Below are 20,517 nucleotides of genomic sequence, written 5' to 3'. Positions count from 1 at the left end.
TGGGACGGGGTGGGGAAGAAGGAAGGAAGAGAGGGAGGGAGGGAAGAAAGAAGGAACAAAAGAAGGGAGAAAACATTATTAAATAATAAAATAATTTAAAATTTTTATTTTAAAAAATTAAATAATAAAAATAATAAAACTACATTTAAGAGTGTGCCTACTATGTGACAGGCACTATACTAAGAGCTTTACAATTATTATCTTATTCTTTCCTCACAACAGGCAGCTGCTATAATTATCCCCATTTTACATTTGAAGAAACTGAAGCCAACAGAGGTTAAGTGACTTGCCCAGGGTCACACAACTAGTGTCTAGAGGTCAAATTTGCACCTCAGGTCTTCTTTACTCCAGGTCCAGTACTGAGGATATAAGATAATGTGATCAAAGATTTAAATATAAAAAGAGACCTCAGTGGCCACCTAGTCCAAACTCCTCACTTTACAGATGAAAAAACTGAGACCCAGGAAGGTTCAATACAAAGCTAGTCACACAGAGAAAGTATCAGAGGTAAGATTTGAACTCAGGTCATCTGATTCCAGAGCAGGAGCCCTTTACCTCTACCAACTAGCCTGCTTTCACAAAGGAGAAAGCCAAATCTTTCTTCCAACTTTTTTTAACCTTTTGGAAAATTTCTTCCTATATGCTTATATATTAGCCCACTTTTTCTTTAATTAAAGAGCCATAAAAATATACCTTCTAAAGTAATGCAGATTTTTGCACATTGTTGAACTTCTTGGTTCAAAGCACATGTGGAAATAAAATAGTCCCCATGATGTTCCAGGACAGTTTGAAGGAATGTGTTGTAAAGTAGGGTAAGTATGAATTTCTAACATGGGAAATAAAGGGGTCCACAGGAGATGTGTTAGCAACATGTTCAACAGTAGATCCTGTAGCTGGTGCCATGTATGAAGGACTCAAGGTCAGCTCACACTGATCCCTTTGCATACATCCCTTGACCAACTCTCAACTAGAGTCTCCTATCCTCTGAAGAAACATAGAAGTATTGTAATGGTCCAAGGATAAGTACATTTTGCTCCCATAAAGGGAACTCCCTGTGAGCAAAGTCTTTCTACCATAAACCAACACCTGCTATACAATTTATAATCTTAGAGGATTACCTAGGACACAGAGAATTTAAATGACTCGCCAAGATTAGACAAGTCAGTATGTGACAGAAACAAGAAGAACCACGCTTTACTGACTCTGAGGGCTGCCCTCTATCCTCTATGACAGGCTGCCTCTGAAGCCTAAAATATACAAGTAAACAAATAAACAAACAAAAAATGAATAAATGAATGAGCAAATAAATGGATGAATAAATAAATGAATAGATAAATATATTTTAAAATATCTATATTTATTTATCTATTAATTCATTCATTCATTTATTTGCTCTCTTATTTATTTATTCATTCATTCACTCATTTATTTGTTTGTGTATATGTATGTGTGTATATATATACAAATATATATATATGTATATGAGATCTCTTTGATATATATATGTATATGTGAGATCTCTTTGAAATGGGAAATTAAAAATAACACCAATCGTAGACCACTCTGGAGGGCTTTTTAAGCCAGCTTGGGGGGAAGGAAATATATAGAATATACCAAGACCATTGTAGAAAAATGGACAATCTAGTCCGAGCCAGACCTCAGGGTGATAGAAGAAACTCTTGCAGAAAGGCTGGCAAAGAAAGACCCACAGAGACCACTTTGGGCCAAAGGATTTCTCCCACCCCAAAATGCTGAGCCATTCTAGAGTGGATGGAGTACACAGCTGTCATACTGGAAAATCATTTCCCCTAGCATGTCAACAGGAGCACCTGTCAATCTCTACAGTGACTAGCCAGAGTCCCTGCTGGGACAGCTCTTGAAACAATTTTTGCCCCATTGTTCTGTTGGCCCTCTGTAATTACATAGTGACATGGCAACCTATTGATCTATTTACAGTTATTTTCCTTCTCATCTATTTCATCCCATTACTTCCTTTTAAATAAACAGCCCCAGACAATTACTATGAATCCCTGACTGCCTCAGTTTCCTCAACAACTCTAAAACAGGAATACTAATAGCATAGGATTGTTGTGAAGATCGAGTTAGATAATGTGTAAAGCACTTAGCACAGTGCCTGGCTCATAGTAGGTGCTACATAAAATGTTTATTCCTTTCGTTTGGGCAATAAATCAGTATCTACCTTCATTCTTATCTATGATTCCCAAGCCCTACTTTGGTAGAAAAGTCAACATAAGTATTGATAAGTTTGACTGAAAAGTCATCAAAAAGTCACCAATAGTGATGAGCTGAGGCGGGGGAACAGGAGGAGAGGTGTGAGAGGAGCCTACTTTGAAAATATATTTCTATTAGCCAATAGCCCTTAACAATTCATAGGGTAGGGCAGCTAGATGGTGCAGTGGATAAAGCACCATCCCTGGATTCAGGAGGACCTGAGTTCAAATCCTGCCTCAGACATTTGACACTAGCTGTGTGACCCTGAGAACGTCACTTAACCCTCACTGCTCCACAAATAAATAAATAAATAAGTAGATGAACTAATTAATTGATTGATTGATAGATAGATAAATAAATGAATAAATAAATAAATTCAGAGTGTTGACATATACCTTTAAATATAATCTAGTCTAAACACCTCTTTTTACAAATGGAGAGACTGGGACCCCAAAGAGATTAAATAATGCTTCAAAAGTCTCACAGCAAAAATAGTGACAATGTGGAGACCAAACCCCAAACTCTAGCACCTATGATTTCCTCCATGATAAATTGGTTTGAAATCATTTACTTTTTTTCTTCTTTTCAACCACTGCTGTCTCAAGTATCAGTTATGTCCAACTCTTCATGACCTCATTTGGGCTTTTCTTGGCAAAGATACTGGAGTGGTTTGCCATTTCCTTTTATAGGTGAGGAAACCAAGGCAAACAGATTTATCTGGGGTCACACAGCTAGCAAGTGTCTGAGGTCACATCTGAACTCAGGTCTTCCTGACTCCAAGCCTAGTGCTCTATCCACTGTACCACCTAGCTGCCTTAACAAGGCTCTAGATTGTCAGATTCTCTCTGATCTGGGATGGTATTATTGTTCATGTGTTAAGGGAAGAGGTAATAGCACAAAATTCCAGTTTTCTAACCAGCCTATCCCATATGATATCTCCCTGAGTTTTACAGGGAGTTAAGTTACACTAAAAGAAGAAAACATTTGAGAAATGCTGATAGGATCCATGTGAATGGGCAATAGGAATGTACTGGGTGAGGTTCACACATGACTATGACTTTCTAGAATTCACACAGGATTCCTAGCTGTAAGCCCATCCCTATCACAATCCCTTGTTGCACCTGTCACATCATTTTGATCAGTTTGGTAGTATTCTTCTGCCTCCTCTTATGTGTGTGTGCATGTGTGTGCATGTGCATATGCAAACTAAGACATATCTTCTTTATTGGAGGACCTACTTTCTCTGTAACCTTTCTTCCTTTCCTCCCTTTCTGCCTGCCTTCTGATCTTCCACAAGTATTTATTGAGTGCCTCTTATGTACAACAGAGATGTCAAACATAGACTGCATTATCCACAAGATTCTCAAGTGCTCTCAACCAAATTAAAATGTAATAGGTGGGGTAGCTAGGTGGCGTAGTGAATAGAGCACTGACCCTGGATTCAGGAAGACCTGAGTTCAAATCTGGCCTCAGACACTTGACACTTACTAACTGTGTGACCCTGAGCAAGTCACTTAACCCCAATTGCCTCACACACACACACAAAAATGTAATTAGGAAATACTTAACAAAATAAATAAAAATATAATAGAATGTAGATAATGTCAACATGTAGTTTTCTAAGTCAATATGTAGCCCACGGGGATCCTTATATACAGGTTAGTGTTTGACACCACTGATGTACAAGATACTGTGCTAGCCACTACAAAAAAAAAAATGAAACCTATAAAATAACCTACCATTCCCTGCCCTCAAAGAGTTTGTGTTTTAGTAGTAAGGAAAGAAGTTCTTGTAAAGAAAAGAGTGTCATTTGTAAGCATTGGGATCAATTTACATGGCATCAAGTTGAATGCTGATCTTTTCTGAGGAGACAGGGATACTACCTGTTGTGTATTTGTGTATTAGAGGCAAGTCTGTGATTGGAATAATAGACTGACTGATCTCAATTCAGAGGGTCTAGGTGGAAAAATCCTCAAATTGGCTTGGGTGTGTTCTAAAATGAAAGCCCCATCCTCCTTTGGGATCAAGAGAAGAATGAATCCCTTGATCGCTAGCTCTTACCATACAGACTATCATAGTCCAAACTAGGCCTAGGCAACTTTGTCTGGGGATTGGGTCAGAAGACTTAAGTAGCCTTCAGTCCAAGACTGGACAGATTTCTTTTATATATACTCCTTACCTTGTTCAATTATTCCTGAATTTGCATATCCTCCTTTTCTCATGTGAATTATCCATATAAACATACTCTTTTAGTCTAGACTATGTACAGACAGGATATGGGGAGAAGGGAGAAGAAGGAAACGTACTAGAAAATGGGATCTGAAAACTGGTAGCAGCGAATAAGGAAGAGACAAGTAATTTGGATTCAGACATGACAGATCTCTGGACCTAGAGTCAGGATAACAGGAAAGCTCACTACTTCAAGTTGGAGTTGTGAAATCATGAGGAATAAAATATAGAAGGACTGGGGAGGCCAAAGGTAACAACATGACATGGACCAGTTCTGAGAAAAGATGGAACTACAGCAAACTGACCAAAGGTCGATGGGATCTGAGGCTTGGGGCTAGGTTCTTGCATCCTCCACATCAGAGAAGTCAAAACTATTTGACCACTAGCTTCAGGGGCCCCTGAAGCATAGCCCAAACCAGATTAAATGTAACTGAGAGATGTTAAAAGAAATAAATAAAAATAAAAATACATGACAACATAGATGATGTTAATTTGTGGTTTTCTAAGTCGATATGGTGTCTATTTCTATTTTGAGTTCTATACCACTGTTGAGTACCAGATATTCTACCCAAAGAATGACTGGGGATAACTGAAAGATTCCAAAAAAATAAGGTAATGGTACTAGATACAGTTGGGGATAATTAAGTATAAGCCAGCTACAGAAATGAGAACTGTTTATCCTTAAAAACTTTGCTCCTGCTACTGCATTGCTTTCTTGTTCAAAAGAATCCTTTTATCATAGCAAATGCAAATAATGGATACAGGTAAAGGTAAAAGTTGGGGGTGTTGGGGGGTAAACAGAGGGGGGGGAGAGAGAGAGAGAGAGAGAGAAAGAGAGAGAGAGAGAGAGAATACCATTAGAGCCTCTAATTCACCTGAGTTGTGGCTTTGAAAACGATCCAATGTATTATCAAATTTCACCCTACATACCTCAAGTTAGTCAACAAGTATTTATTGATGGCCCACAGCCCTGTGCTATCCAATCCTCACGCTAGCCTGAATAATAGCTACACCCCCTCTTTTCCTCCTTACCTCTCCTCCTTCTACAACCCTTCTCAGACCCCCTGATTTAATTGGTACTTTTCTTTAGAGGCAGTGTTCTAGGACTCTTCTAAAAAATGTCTTAATCTCTAGATGTCAGCCCACATTGTGATCTCTTAACAGGGTTAAGGACTTTGGAGGAATGAATTGTAGCAGGTGACAAAATAGCAGGACCATAATCCTGAGGGAAAGTGTGATGTCACTTTAAGAAAGGGACTATGAAGAATTCTGAGGGTAGAAATGGAGGATGGAATGCATTTCTTACATTTTTCTCCAGAAGGAATCTTAATGAACTATAGTGAATAAACAGGCAGCTTTGATTTGCAGATATAGTCAGTGAACCTAAAAGTTGAAAGGAATTGAAGCCAAAATTTTTTCCCCTCTTCAACCTGTTGGTACTCAGTTACCAAAGCAGCCCTCACCTTTCTCTGTGCAGAAAAGCAAAATCTTTGCTAACAGGGTTGTGGTTTTTTCTGCCTGCCTGACTTGCTGGTATACAATCCAGCCATGACCACACATGACGACAAGGAGGAACCTGCTGCCTTATATGGATATTATTTAGCCTTCCTAGGGGAAAAAGAGGGTGGGAGTCCGGGGTAGGAGGTGGGGGGCAGGCACACTGCCAACAGAGCAAATTGGACAAAATGACAATAGCTTACAAAAGTGAGCAGGATTGGAGGAAGTGAGTAGGTGCTTTGGAGAAAACTGGCTTATTTCACAGGATAAATATCTTAATAAAAGAAGATTCCCAGGAATGTGTTTAGAATCACTTAGTTTTGATGTAAAAATCTTTGTCTCTCTCTGTGATTGTCTCTGTCTCTTTCCCCTCTCTCCATTAATCTCTGTCTCCTACCTACCTCTCTCTGCCTCCTATCTGTCTTTTCTCTCTGTATCTTTGTCTTGTCTCTCTTCATCTCTCCTGTCTCCATTTATCTTCATTTCTGTTTTGTGTCTGTCTCTTTCTGTCTCTCCTGTCTTTCTCTCTTTGTCTCTTGTCTCTCTTCATCTATCTCTTCTCTCTTCTCGCACCATCTGTCTTTATTCCTCTCTGTCAGTCTCTCTGTTTTTCCTCCATCTCTTTTTGTCTCTCTTTTATGTTTCTCTCTGCTCTAGAGATTTATCTTTATTCCTCTGCCTCTTTCCACCTTGTCTTTGTCTCTTTTCATTTGCTGCTCTGGTCTCGGTCTCTCTCTCTCTCTCTCTCTCTCTCTCTCTCTCTCTCTCTCTCTCTCTCTCTCTCTCTCTCTCTCTCTCTCTCTCTCTCTCTCTCTCTTTCTCTGCCCTTCTCACTGGCTGCAGGACACCCTGCCTGTATTTCTCAGCTACAGAAACTACTCTTCAGGAGATCATGCGGGCTGTGTTCAGCTCCGGCTCTCTCTGCAGATGCATCTCCACCCATTTTCCTTATGACCCCCATATACAAAGCACCACCTTCACAACTGCGCAAAAGCAGCAAAAACACTGTCAGACTGCGACAAAGAAGTTGCACAAAACACCTGGGAGGCTGAAAAAATGGATGCCGCCCCCTCCCCAACCACCCACACCTTGATGGCTATTTTTTAAATCTTCCTGTGTGTTTTCCCATGCTTCAGGGGAGCAGAGCCCCCAGTGAGAACCCCCTTAGCCAAAGCAGGCGTTGCAACCTTCCCGAGGCGCTCAAAAGCCCTCTGCAGAGAAGGCCGACATTGTTGGCAGGCAAAGGGCGGGGCCGCCTGCTCAGGTATCCATTCTCTGCAGTGTGTGCCGCAGCCCAGGCTCCCACAAGTAGCCTGCTCATGTCTGCCTGCTGCTGCTTTTCATCTGCATCTCTTCAATAATGAGGTCACCCCGTTCTGAGATGCAGACCCGGGACGGGCTGAGGGCATTAAGTAGTAATGCTGGAATGTTTTGTCCCTCGTTACCCCCTCAGTAACCAAAGAAACAGAAACACAAGCAAAATAGAAAGGACTGAAAGCTTCTTCCTGCATGAGGAAAACCCAATTTATGCTGCTCACTAGGGCCGAGGGCGCCCTCTGCTGTTTCATATTCTCTTTAGTTTTTGTGAGAAAGATTGCAAATTAACAGCTGTAAGTGAAAGACTCCCAATAGAAATATGGAAACCATCATTGAAATGGTCATTTCATGGCAATTCATGAAACATGTGACATAGCCTGGTTAAGATAACTGGAGTGAATACTCTATATAGGTCAAATAGAGAGCTGGTGGGTGGGTTACCAGAAGCTGGTGGGTCGAACACACTGTATGCTGTAGTATATCACTGCAGGGAAAGAAAACATGGCTTCATCATTGTCAGAAATTAAGATCATTTCAGAGCGGCAGAGCCTTCGTTGGGGGCAGTTTGGTATGGTTTGCATCATGATTTATTCTGCATGTTTTTCTCACCAAACCCTGTGAGTCATTTTAGACTCAGGGTAAGTGGGGGGAGGGGGGGGAAACCACAGTTTTTATATAGACAAACTGGTGCAAGTGAGTTTGTTCTTGCTAGCATGGCATAAAATCCAGAATTTAAAGTAAGCTCAGAAAGTGCCCAGATCTAATGAAAAAACTGCTTTTACCAGGACATGTGAGAAAACAAAATATAAACAATTCAGTGTTAGTGGCATATGAATTGGTTGGGATAAAATTAGAATCGACCCAAACATGCATCTTAGATTCAATCTGAATGAAAGCCACAAAGGAGAATTTAATTACTAGTGTAATTGTGTGTTGCAAATGGAAGTTACTGCAAATAAAAGCCAACCAATTTGAGTCTTTCATTATTAAAAAGGGGGGGGCGGAAAGCAGCTAAGTAAAAATGTTTCTTTCTGCCCAGTCCCCTAATCTTTGCTTTCAGAAGACTTTCTCCTAGATGTTCCATTTGAACTTGGAAGTTTTCCAGGAATTTGATACTACCCCTCAAGTTCCTTTCTGTTCCCCCATTAAAAGTAATGTAGTTCAAGGCTCTCTTGACACTGCCCTCTCCTTAAGTGCACTCAATTTCATAGTACGGTTGGTGTAATAGCAAATTCAAATTCATAATTCCAGTCCCTTGCCAATGTACATCCGTATACAAGACTAAGCCTGATGACACACAGATTTAAACCAAGTATTTACTGACTTAGAGTATCAAGATATTAACAAGGAATTGAATCAGTTATAATTGTTCCAGCTAACCATTCCAAATGACTACCACCAAAACCCATGTGTCTCTGAGAGTACTATCAGCTCCCAACACTTTAGTCCCTTTAACCTAAAGGAAGAGGGAGAAATCCACTACTCACAGAAACTCTTAAGAAAACTCACCCCAATAGCAGACTTAAAAGCCATGACTTTTTGGCACAAAATTAAAGAACATTGTTCATTTCCTTTGGTGTAGCAATCGCAGTCTACTATGCACCGATAACTTTTGGCAATGGAGATGCTTCTATAGCTTAAATGCGTCTGCCATATTTCCTGTTGCTTAAGCCCTGAGGCAGCCTGTCTTACAAATTCCCCAGCCTTTTATGTAATAAAAGTATGCCATCAGTCAAGGGCTGATGCTCTTGTCACTACCATGCCATACAGAGTTTTCTGGTTCTGACAACTGCCTCCCTTAATATACCCTCTCTCAAATTGCCCACCCCCTTTCTCTTAACACCTTTCCCTCCTCCTTCCCTATTGGTTAAGATGAATTTCTGTACCCAATTATTTGAATATGTACATGCTTCACTCCTTGAACTAGGCAGATGAGAATAAGGTTCAAGTGTTGTCCACTCTACCCCATTCTCCCTTTCATTATATAAATTCTTTCTTACACATTCCATTTAGGTGAGATATTTTCCCCATTCTTCCCAGCCCTTCCCCCATTACTGCATCCCTCTTTCTCACCCTTCTATTTTTTCTTTTGAGATCATTCCAATGTAATAGAATAACACCTATACCCCCTGTCTAAGTCAACTCTATCAGCCCTAATTATGATAAAGTTCCAAGAGGTTACATGGATCATCTTCCCATATAGAAATGCAAACAGTCTGATCTTGTTTAGTCTTTTATGTCCTTATGATTACTAACTCACATTTACATTTTTATGCTTCTCTTGAGTCTTGTGTTTGAATGTCAAGTTTTCTATTCATCACTGGTCTTTTCATCAGGAATATTGGAAAGTCCTCTAATTCATTAAATATCCATTCCCTGTAGGATTATACTCAGTTTTGCTGGGTAGGTTATCCTTAGTTGTAATCCTAGTTCCTTTGCCTTCCAGAATATCATATTCTAAGCCCTCTGTTTCTTTATGGTGGAGCTACTAAATTTTGTGTGATCCTCACTGTAGCTCTAGGTATTTTAATTATTTCCTTCTGGTTGATTTCAATATTTTCTCCTTTCCTTGGGAATTCCAAATTTTAGCCATAGTGTTCCTTGGAGTTTCTGTTTTGTGGTTTCTTTCAGGATGTGACTGGTAGAGTCTTTCAATTTTTTACTTTGCCCTATGGTTGTAGGATATCTGGATGGTTTTCATTTATAATTGCTTGAAATATGAAGTCTAGGCTCTTTTTTTGATAGTCCAATGATTCTTAAATGTATCTCTTTTTGATCTATTTTCCAGGTCAGTTGTTTTTCCTATGAGATATTTAACATTTTCTTCTACTTTTTCTTTCTTTTGACTTTATCTTATTGTTTCTTTATGTCTCATTATGAGATTTTGATGAAGCATTAGCTTCCATTTGGCCAATTCTAATTTTTAAGGAGTTATTTTCTTCAGTGAGGTTTTATATCTTTTTTTTTTTTACCACTTGGCCAACTGATTTTTAAGGCATTATTTTCTTAAGCATTTTTTGTACCTCTTTTACCATTTGGCCAACTCTGATTTTTAAGGAATTTTGTCCTTCAGTATTTTTGTACCTCTTTCAACAGGCTGTTAATCCTCTTTTCATATTTTTTTTTACACAGCTGCTATTTATTTCCCCAATTCTTCTTCTATTGCTCTTATTTTATTTTTAAGATCTTTTCTATCTATTCCTTGAACTCTTCTAGGAATTCTTGCTGGGTTTGTATATAATCTGTAATATTTTTTGAGGCTTTGTTTCTTTCTCTGTGTCTTCAGATTTCTTGTCGCCACAGTAACTTTTCATAGTTAGGTTCCTTTTTTGTTTGTTCATTTTTTCCAATTTATTTCTTAACTTTGGATTTTGTGTTAGTGTTGAACCCTGGTAAGCTCTGGGCAGGGGTGGGCAGGGGCAAGTCTGGCCTGAACTTCTGTCTTTTATGTCCTTCTGCTGCTTTCATAGTTAAGTATAGGGGCCTGTAGGTTTTTTTGTTTGTTTGTTTGTTTGTTTGTTTTAGTGAGGCAATTGGGGTTAAGTGACTTGCCCAGGGTCACACAGCTAGTAAGTGTTAAGTGTCTGAGGCCAGATTTGAATTCAGGTCCTCCTGACTCCAGGGCCGGTGCTCTATCCACTGTGCCACCTAGCTGCCCTGACTTGTAGGTTTTTAATGCTTCCAAAGTGGTGTGATCAAGATAGAGGTCTGTTCACTGCTCTCCAGGTCTTTGCTCTGCAAATTCCTGACCCAGTTTGGGTCTGCTCACTTGTGTGTGGCTGGGCTTAATCATAGTTAACTCACTGGGAGGTTCAACAGGTTAAGAATGACTGAACTACTGGCTTTCCCTTGGTTTTGGTCTTCTGACCTGGTTTATTACATTGCAGGCTTCTGTGCATGGCCAAAAGTTAGAACTGACTGAATTCCTACTCTGTTCTTTGGCTCAGAGCCATACAGTCATGTTTCTAGAACTTATTACTAATTTCTTGTAACCTTTATCAAAAGTGATAGTCATCTTTGTTTACCAAAGACTTTACATTAGAACTGCAATCTCCTCCTCTCGTTTGGATTCAGGCTTCTTGACTAAAGAGAATTATCTACAGAATTTTTCTTAAGGCCAAAAATTATACCTTTAGAGATGGTAACTTTTGTTTATAAAGGTAAAACAGAGTGAATAGCTGAATAATCACAAGATAATTAAATCATAATTATATCATTAGTTCTTCAACAAAACACAATACATAGCTAAAAGGTTAAAAACTGAATGAACCAGATGTTTTGTTCACATGACAACATGCATCTTGTCTGACCAATTCCAACTCAACTGGTTGAATAAATTGGGAACAAGTTTAGTGCCAAGTAGACACAGCTGACACACTATCTGTGCAAACCTGAGAATCCTCAAAATCTATTTTACCTCATGACATGAAAGATATATTTGCTATCAATAATTAATACATTTGTACATAAAAAAGCTGAGTTGATTTGTTAAATTTAAAATACATCTATATTAATTTGAGGGGTAATTTATTTTGTTTTCAATGTTTTTATTATTATTATTCTCATTCTCTATACTTGATAAAGATCAGAAAGAAGTGATCTGAGGACAAATTGCTTTCCTACTGTTGTTCTTTGGTGTTTAACATTGGGCCACATATTGCCTGGGTGGAGAAAATGATTGCTCTTTTGTAGCTGAAAAATAATTATTTTAATATTTACACAATTATATTTTTACATTTACATTAAATTATACCATAGAAGATGCAAAATCATCTTCTGTAAGTTTACTGAAAACATCCTCAGAACAACTAAAGTAGCAAAGAAGATAGGGATAATAACATTTACACCCATGTGTTTCCATGTGATTTTGATTTTTTTCCCATTAGGTCTCTATTTTTGAGAGCCTTTCATTTTATGTAGTTTGGAGATTATGAATATTCAGTGTGGCAACATTTGTTAAGAAATTTGTTCTTGAATTTTTTTGGTCAATATTTTTGGTCAAAATGTAGTAGACAACATTTTTGTTTATAATGATGATCTACTTTCAATAGAGATTATTTATTGAATTCTCAGGGATATTTAGGGGTTTTGTTTTTGGTTTTAGTTTGTAACATAGAGTTTTGCCATCTGTTAGTTTGTAGATATCAAATGTCCAGTACAAATTCTTGCTGGTTGATTTTTATCTTGTTAGTCATCCACTGGATGCTAGTGTATTTATTTATTTATTTATTTGCTCATTCATTCATTCATTCATTCATTCATTCATCCATTCATCTATCTATCAATCTATCTATCTATTTACTTATTCAGTTGTTTGTTTATGCAGTTTTCAATCTTTGTGCTGTCATTTATACTGTTTTGTTGCACAATTTGAATTGATCAATAAGTCTCGACATCTTAAGGATGACCCATCTTTAATTTCTGGTTGCAATGACCTTGTTTCTATTGCTACCATAAACCTCTTAATCTTTTAAACAAATACATGACTTAAGCTATTGGTTTGACATTTCTTTGCCAACTCTTCATCTTTTTCCCACATAATTTTGGTTTCTTCTGCTAGGTACATTGAAACTTTTCATTCCATGTAGCTTGGAGAGTATAACTATTTGGTATGGCAACATCAATGAGATATTCTTCTTAAATTTTTATGCATTAATGTTATGTTTAGGTGGTTGTGTTCAATCTGCAATTATGGTACAGTTCCAGTACAGTTCATTTGCTGAATTCTCCTGGATAGTTTGAGGTCTATATTTATCATGTAGGGATAACTAACCTGTTAGTTAATGAAAGTTAGCAAGCTTCTAATATATAAGTTTAGCTACCAGGTCATATTTTGTTAGGTATATGGTAGATGCTAAACTTTCTCATTTTGAAGTGATATGTTTTGGTTTCTATCATTTCCTTGCATAATCTGCATTGATTAATAAGTCTGGACTCCTTATGAACAGCTCATCTGTGCTTTCTGACAATAATATACCAGTCCTGAATTGTCATCATAAAATTCTCCATTTCTATGCACAAATTTGCACAACTCAAATGCTCAACACTTCTCGTTAGCCACATTGTTTGGATTTATGTGGTTATCACCCAGGGAGGGCCTTGTGATTCTTCTCTTAGATTTTAAATATTTCATAGGCTTCATTCAGAGGTAGACCACCTTTAGGTATATTTAACTAAGCTGGTAATATATAACTATTGTCATTCTCTAAGTGACATCTGCTTGTTCCAAAAGAAATTCTTTAAGTTTTTAACTTGTTTATAAAATTCTCTGAGAAGATCAATCAATTCTCTTCTTTAAAAAACAAAAACAATGGGGGCAGCTAGGTGGCGGAGTGGATAAAGCACCAGTCCTGGATTCAGGAGGCCCTGAGTTCAAATCTGACCACAGGCAAGTGTGACCCTGGGCAAGTCACTTAACCCTCATTGCCCCACAAAAACAAAAAATATGTAGGCTGTCTTAGGTGTGCCTGATGTTTTGTTAATGATATTTGTGTCTTTTAAAGTATACTTTTAAAATCCATTAGGGTCCATTTTACATTTCTAAAACTGTATGTTAACATTGGTATTACCTATGTATAAGTCTTCATTTCTTTTTTTTTTTTTTTTGGTGAGGCAATTGGGGTTAAGTGACTTGCCCAGGGTCACACAGCTAGTTAAGTGTTAAGTGTCTGAGGCTGGCTTTGAACTCAGGTCCTCCTGAATCCAGGGCCAGTACTCTATCCACTGCGCCACCTAGCTGCCCCAGTCTTCATTTCTTTAAACATGTTCTTTTCATTAAGCTTTGATTTCAGAATGCCAGTAAATCTCTTGATTTACAAAGCCATGGTTTTCTCCATGATAACTTCATGTTTGTGCTCAGTGTATCTTGCCCAGAGGAAACCAAGATATTTGTAGCTACCTCTTTCTTCCTTGGTTAAATTTGACCTCTAGATTCAAATTCAAAGCATTCAGTCCCTTTCTTTCCTTGGCATAATTCAGAATTTCGCATTTATTGAATTCAAATGACATTATCATGCCATTGGGGAAAAAAGATTCCACAAGATGGAAGAACTGTATAATATATTTTTTTCCAGTAGAAACATTTAATTTCATGTGATTACCAAAATGTTTTTTGAATGACTTCCTCTTGAATTTTAAAGGCCAACTTAGTTCTATTTAGAAGAGATGATCATGGGTTTGAGGCTATGGTAAAGTGCTTCAGCTGTCTTCTTTAAAGATCCCACATTTTGTATGAATCATCTCGACATCATTTTGTTGGTGGCATAATCTAAATAGAGAATAGTTTTTCATGTGGACATAAGGTATTCTAGTGCTTTCATTCATAGCACAGGACATCAGTTTTATATATTTGCAGTGCATGAATAAACCCTGACTGTAGAATTGAAACAAAGGCTTTGTGTAAGTGACTAAAGGCAATATACATGTTATGACACTGTACTTCCCTAGGTATATTAGGTACACGTTTCTTTCTCTTTAGCCAATAACTCATTTTCTTTTAGATGTTTATAGATTGTTTCAGTGATGCAAACTATGAATGTCTTGCAGAAATTACATAAATATATAATTGGCACATGTAAGAATCAGTTTCGAGGGCAGCTAGGTGGCACAGTGGATAAAGCACCAGCCTTGCATTCAGGAGGACCTGAATTCAAGTCCAGCCTCAGACACGTGACACTTACTAGTTGTGTGACCCTGGAGAAGTCATTTAACCCTCATTGTCCTGCCCCCCCCGAAAAGAATCAGTTTTATCAGATATATGATGCTTCTTTTTTTAAAAAGGTGACATCAATCTTGTGTCTTGGAGGAAAAAATATGAAAGTAATTTATCTGAAAACATTTGAGCCAAAAATATAGACTTCATGTTTGGCCCCGCTGCTTTCCAGTTTTGCAGAGGAACTAGAGTTTCCATTACTAGTCATGACACAACCACTCTGTTTTTTTCATTTCATTTCATTTCATTATATCATAGGTACATAAGCTTTCTGTTTTACATTTGATACAATTTACATTTTTTAATTAATAAAGTATTTTATTTTTTTCCCGTTACATGTAAAGATAGTTCTCAACTTTTGTTTATACAGGCTTTGCAATTTCAGATTTTCTTCCCTCCCTCCCCTCCCTCCCCCCTCCCCTAGACAGCAGGTAATCTGATATAGGTTTTATATATATATATACACACATAATAACATTAATCCTATTTCTGCATTAGTCGTGTTATAAGAGAAAAATCAGAGCAATGATGAAAAACCTCAAAATAGACAAAACAACAGCACCAAAAACAAAAGAAATAGTATGGTTCATTCAGCATCTATACTCCACAGTTCTTTTTTTTTCCCTTGGATTTGGAGATCCTCTTCTATCATGAGTTCCCTGGAACTCTTCTGTACCATTGCATTGGTGAGAAGAATATAGTCCATCACAGCAGATCAACACTCAATGTTGATGATACTGTGTACAATGTTCTTCTGGTTCTGCTCATCTCACTCATCATCAGCCCATGCAAGACCCTCCAGGTTTCTCTGAACTCCTCCTGCTCATCGTTTCTTACAGCACAATAGTAATTTCATTGTATTTATATACCACAACTTGTTCAGCCATTCCCCAATTGATGGGCACCCCCTCAACTTCCAATTCCTTGCCACCACATAAAGAGCAGCTATAAATATTTTTGTACATGTGGGTCCCTTTCCCCTTTTCATGATCTCTTTGGGAAAAAGACCCAAAAGTGGTATTGCTGGGTCAAAGGGTATGGACAGCTTTATCACCCTTTGGGCATAATTCCAAATTGCTCTCCAGAATGGTTGGATCAGTTCACAGCTCCACCAACAATGCATTAGTGTTCCAATTTTTCCACAGCTTCTCTAACATTTATTATTTTCCTTTTTTGTCATTTTAGCCAATCTGATAGGTGTCAGATGGTACCTCAGAATTGTTTTAATTTGCATCTCTCTAATCATTAGAGATTTAGAGCATTTTTTCATATGGGAATAGATAGCTTTGGTTTCTTCATCAGAAAACTGCCTGTTCATATCCTTTGACCATTTCTCAATTGGGGAATGACTTGGATTCTTATAAATTTGATTTAGTTCCCTATATATTTTAGAGATGAGGCCTTTATCAGAAGTACTGGCCACAAAAATTGTTTCCCAGCTTTCAGCCTCCCTTCTAATTTTGGATGCATTGTTTCTGTTTGTACAAAATTTTTTTAATTTAATGTAATCAAATTCATCCATTTTGCATTTTATAATATACTCTATCTCTTGTTTGGTCATAAACTGTTTTCCTTTCCAAAGATCTGATAGGTAGACTATTCCTTTCTCTCCTAATTTACCTATGGTATCACCTCTTATGTTTAAATCGTGTATCCATTTTGACCTTATTTTAGTATAAGGTGTAAGATGTTGGTCTATGCCTAATTTCTGCCATACTATCTTCCAGTTTTCCCAGCAGTTTTTGTCAAATACTGAGTTCCTATCCCAGAAGCTGGAGTCTTTGGGTTTATCAAACACTATATTACTACTGTCATTTACTACTGCATTTCCTGTGGCTAGTCTATTCCATTGATCTACCACTCTATTTTTTAGCCAGTACCAGATAGTTTTGATGACTGCCCACTAACCCACCTTCCTGTGAATTTTTTTTCATTATTTCCCTGGATATTCTTGATTTTTTGTTTTTCCAGATGAATTTTGTTATTATTTTTTCTAGCTCTATAAAATAATTTTTAGGTAGTCTGATTGGCATGGCACTGAATAAGTAAATTAATTTAGGCAGTATTGTCATTTTTACTATATTAGCTCTGCCTATCCATGAGCAATTGATATCTTTCCAATTATTTAGATCTGATTTGATTTATGTGAAGAGTGTTTGCTAGTTGTGTTCATAGAGTTCCTGGGTTTGTCTTGGCAAGTAGACTCCCAAGTATTTTATATTATCTACCGTTACTTTAAATGGAATTTCTCTTTCTATCTCTTGCTGCTGGACTTTTACAATTTACATTTTTGTAGGACTTATTGTAACCACATAGAATACCCCCAAAATTTCTCTATCCTCCTTCAGAGTTATTTTCTTCTGTTTACTCATATTTCTAGCCTCAGTTTCTAAACTGAGATTCTGGGCAAAGGTCAATCTCTGCTCCCTGCTGCATTCTTGAGTGGTTTGGGAAGGCCCTATTTTGTCCTGTTCCCTCTGAGATCTTGATGCAGCTGCCATTGTAGTTCTAAAGTAAGTGACCAGGACTAGGACTAGGCGCCAGCCACTACTGGAATCCCTGGCTTCTGAATCTGTCTCTTGAATGTTTAACATGGTTTTTGACCTCAGCCCTTTTCTGTCCTCCTCCTTGAACAAACAACAACCAAGAAGCACATTCATCTTCTACTACACACCTAAGAGACTCAAATTAGATGTAGAAATCTCTGGTCAGAGACCCCTTTCAAGACCTCTGGGTGCTAGGGCTGCCCAGTTGCTGTGGTGCCCCTGTCTTTTGTGGTGGCTTTCATAGGATCATTGGTGTCAGGACTCCTATAAGTTTCCCTGTTGTTGGGGCTGCTTAAGCAATGTACTCTCACATGTGGTTTCAACAAGGACCATTTGGGCCCTAAGTTAGCCCTGTATCCTACTGTGTCTCTCATTTGGGTAATGTCAGTGACAAAGTTCAGAGAGCTTGGCTTCAGGATTCTGGGTGGGTTACATGGTTTACCTGAACATAGGGCTGGCTCTCTCTCTTTGTTTCCTATTGTGGATGCAGAGTAGACTGTCTGGGAACTATAGTCACTCTGTCTTCTGCTGGGACTACAGTGGGGGCTATCTGGGTGCTAGCTTCAGGGCTCTTGAGGGTCCCAGAGGAGTGTGCACTGTTGGCCCTGTCTCCCTGTGCAATGAGCTACAGGGGCTGGCTCAGTCTGATGATGCTCAAACAGTCCAGAGCCAAGATCCCGCTGGTTTTAGATTCCTGCTCAAGGGTCTGGTTTCCTCTTCCCCTGCTTTGTCTCTGACCAGAACTTCCACAGACTTCTGGCTATCTTCTGTTTTAGACCTGGACTGAATAGGGGAGTTTATTGGCATTTCACTTGGGTTTTCTTTATCATCATCTTTCTGGTCCATTTTTAGAACTTTGATGGAGTGGTCATGAGACAGTTGGGATCCTCTACCAAAAGAGCATAGTTATCTAATTTCCACAGCAGAATAGAATGGAGTGAAACAGCTGCTCTGGGCAGATACACTGATGACAAGGAAAACTGCCACACTGGCAATAAGGGAGAAGGGCAGAAAAACAATAAAAAGCAATCAAACCTATGAATACCAGAGCAAAAGATCCTGGACCCATCTAGTTCAAGGACAAATGGCTTTATAGACCTGGTGGCATCTTTGAGACATCACTGTACAACAGGACACTAAGTGATGTACATAATGGTGACCCTAAATCAGAAAAAAGCAGTTGGATTAGTTTAATTTTCTCTTATTTAGAAGGCATAGAAGCAAACAATACATTTTAGAAAGATTTTTGTCCCAAATAATCCAATTATAAAACAATTTACTACATAAAGAGGATATTAATTCTCAGCAATCTTGAAAACTTAGCTAGCTAAAAGTTTCTGGAGACCCATGGTCTTATTCTAGCAAAAAGAAAATTTTAAATAGATGGGTTCCAAATAACTCTCTATAGGTTAGGAACTTTGCTTTTATATTTTATCTTCCCAAAAAGTAACTCAGTAATATGGCAGAGAATGGGTAGAGGTATGTGGGGTTCAAATCCTGCCTCTGACCCTAGTGACTTTATGTCTGTGGACAGATTAACTTCTCAGTGCAACTTAGCAACTCCCTAAGACTATAATTAGTAGAATCCTTGCCAATTTGTTTTGGTATAAGAAGTTTTCATTACCTGTGAACTCTTTACACCAATGAAAACACAGGTCCAGGAAAAAAAAATTAATTCTATGTATTTATGTAGAATAGAGGTACATTTCTGATACTTTTTCTAAAATAATCTAAAAAAGTTTGCCAAATTAAAATACTTAATATTTTCAGTATACTAATGTTTCAGAATCCCAGAGACAAGTCCAGAGATTGGTTGAGGTTGATTGACTTGGACAGGATCCAGCAGATGGCATTGAACTGCAACCAGATTAAATGAAGGCAGCTATGCAGGCACCATAGGTAGAAATAAAGGTGGAGAATAATACTCATATTGATTACCTCATCAGGTTGTTGGGAGGAAAGCATTTTGTAAACCTTGAAGCACCAGTGTAAATTTAAGCCATTGTGGCTAAAAGGCAATCGTCTGTATCTGCAGACTCTGGGTTCTCTTGCCACCTGTCAATTAGCCTGGCTATGTCTCTGATAAGCCTTTGTTCCTGTAACAGTGAAGGGGAGTATTGGAATGCAGTGTTATTTTTGTGGCATCCATAACTTCATACTTTAATATAGCTGACTCCACAGTAAAGAAAAATATAATAGTAATAATTGGATAATGGAAATAAAATATAAGTTATATCGGGATTTGCCCAGCAAAGGGAAAGAAGGAAAATTATTCAGGTATGTTATCTTTGTTTTAATTAGTTAGACCACTCAGGAAATAGTGTTTACATGAACTTAATGATCCTGACAATTGACTCAATTATTGCCGATATTGTTGTTAATCTTTCAGTCCCAGGACCAAATGGAACCATACTTATGGAAACACACAAAACTGTTAGGCAACAGATGCTTCTGCAGAGGCTCTCCCTTTGCAAGACTAATGTCAAAGCATCGGTTCATGAGGACAAAAAAACTTTCCTCTCTTCCTTTTCTATATTGTTGTTCACATATTATTAGTTAGCAATAGTTATTATATTCTTTTTACTGTTCCGTCAAGGAAATATTTTGTTTCTTGAGGAACAAAAGTGGGGAATGTGGTAAAAAGTTTTAACAGTCGGTTAGCGATAATGGAGAGATGCCAGTTTTTTTAAGGAACACCCTTTCGGGGAGGAGACCAAGGGCATGAGCTACGCACGCCAGTCCACCTGCTGCACACGTCAGACTGCCTACTACGTACTCGACTTCCGGGGTGCGAGCTTAAAAGGCAAGGAGAGAACGAAGTGGGCTTTTTTTTTTCCTGCTCTGCTGGTCTCCTGACTGCGCTGCACAGACGGTCTCTATCTCTCCAAAGGTGGCCTTTGGTTTTGGTGAGTTTTTATAAGGAATATAGACTAAGCTTAGACTTAAGACGATTTGTATTGTCTTTCTACTTTCCTATCCTTCTAA

This window comes from Dromiciops gliroides, chromosome 3 (assembly GCF_019393635.1).
Source record: "Dromiciops gliroides isolate mDroGli1 chromosome 3, mDroGli1.pri, whole genome shotgun sequence".
In the NCBI taxonomy this organism is placed as follows: Eukaryota; Metazoa; Chordata; class Mammalia; order Microbiotheria; family Microbiotheriidae; genus Dromiciops; species Dromiciops gliroides.
Note: the sequence above shows the minus strand (reverse complement) of the source record.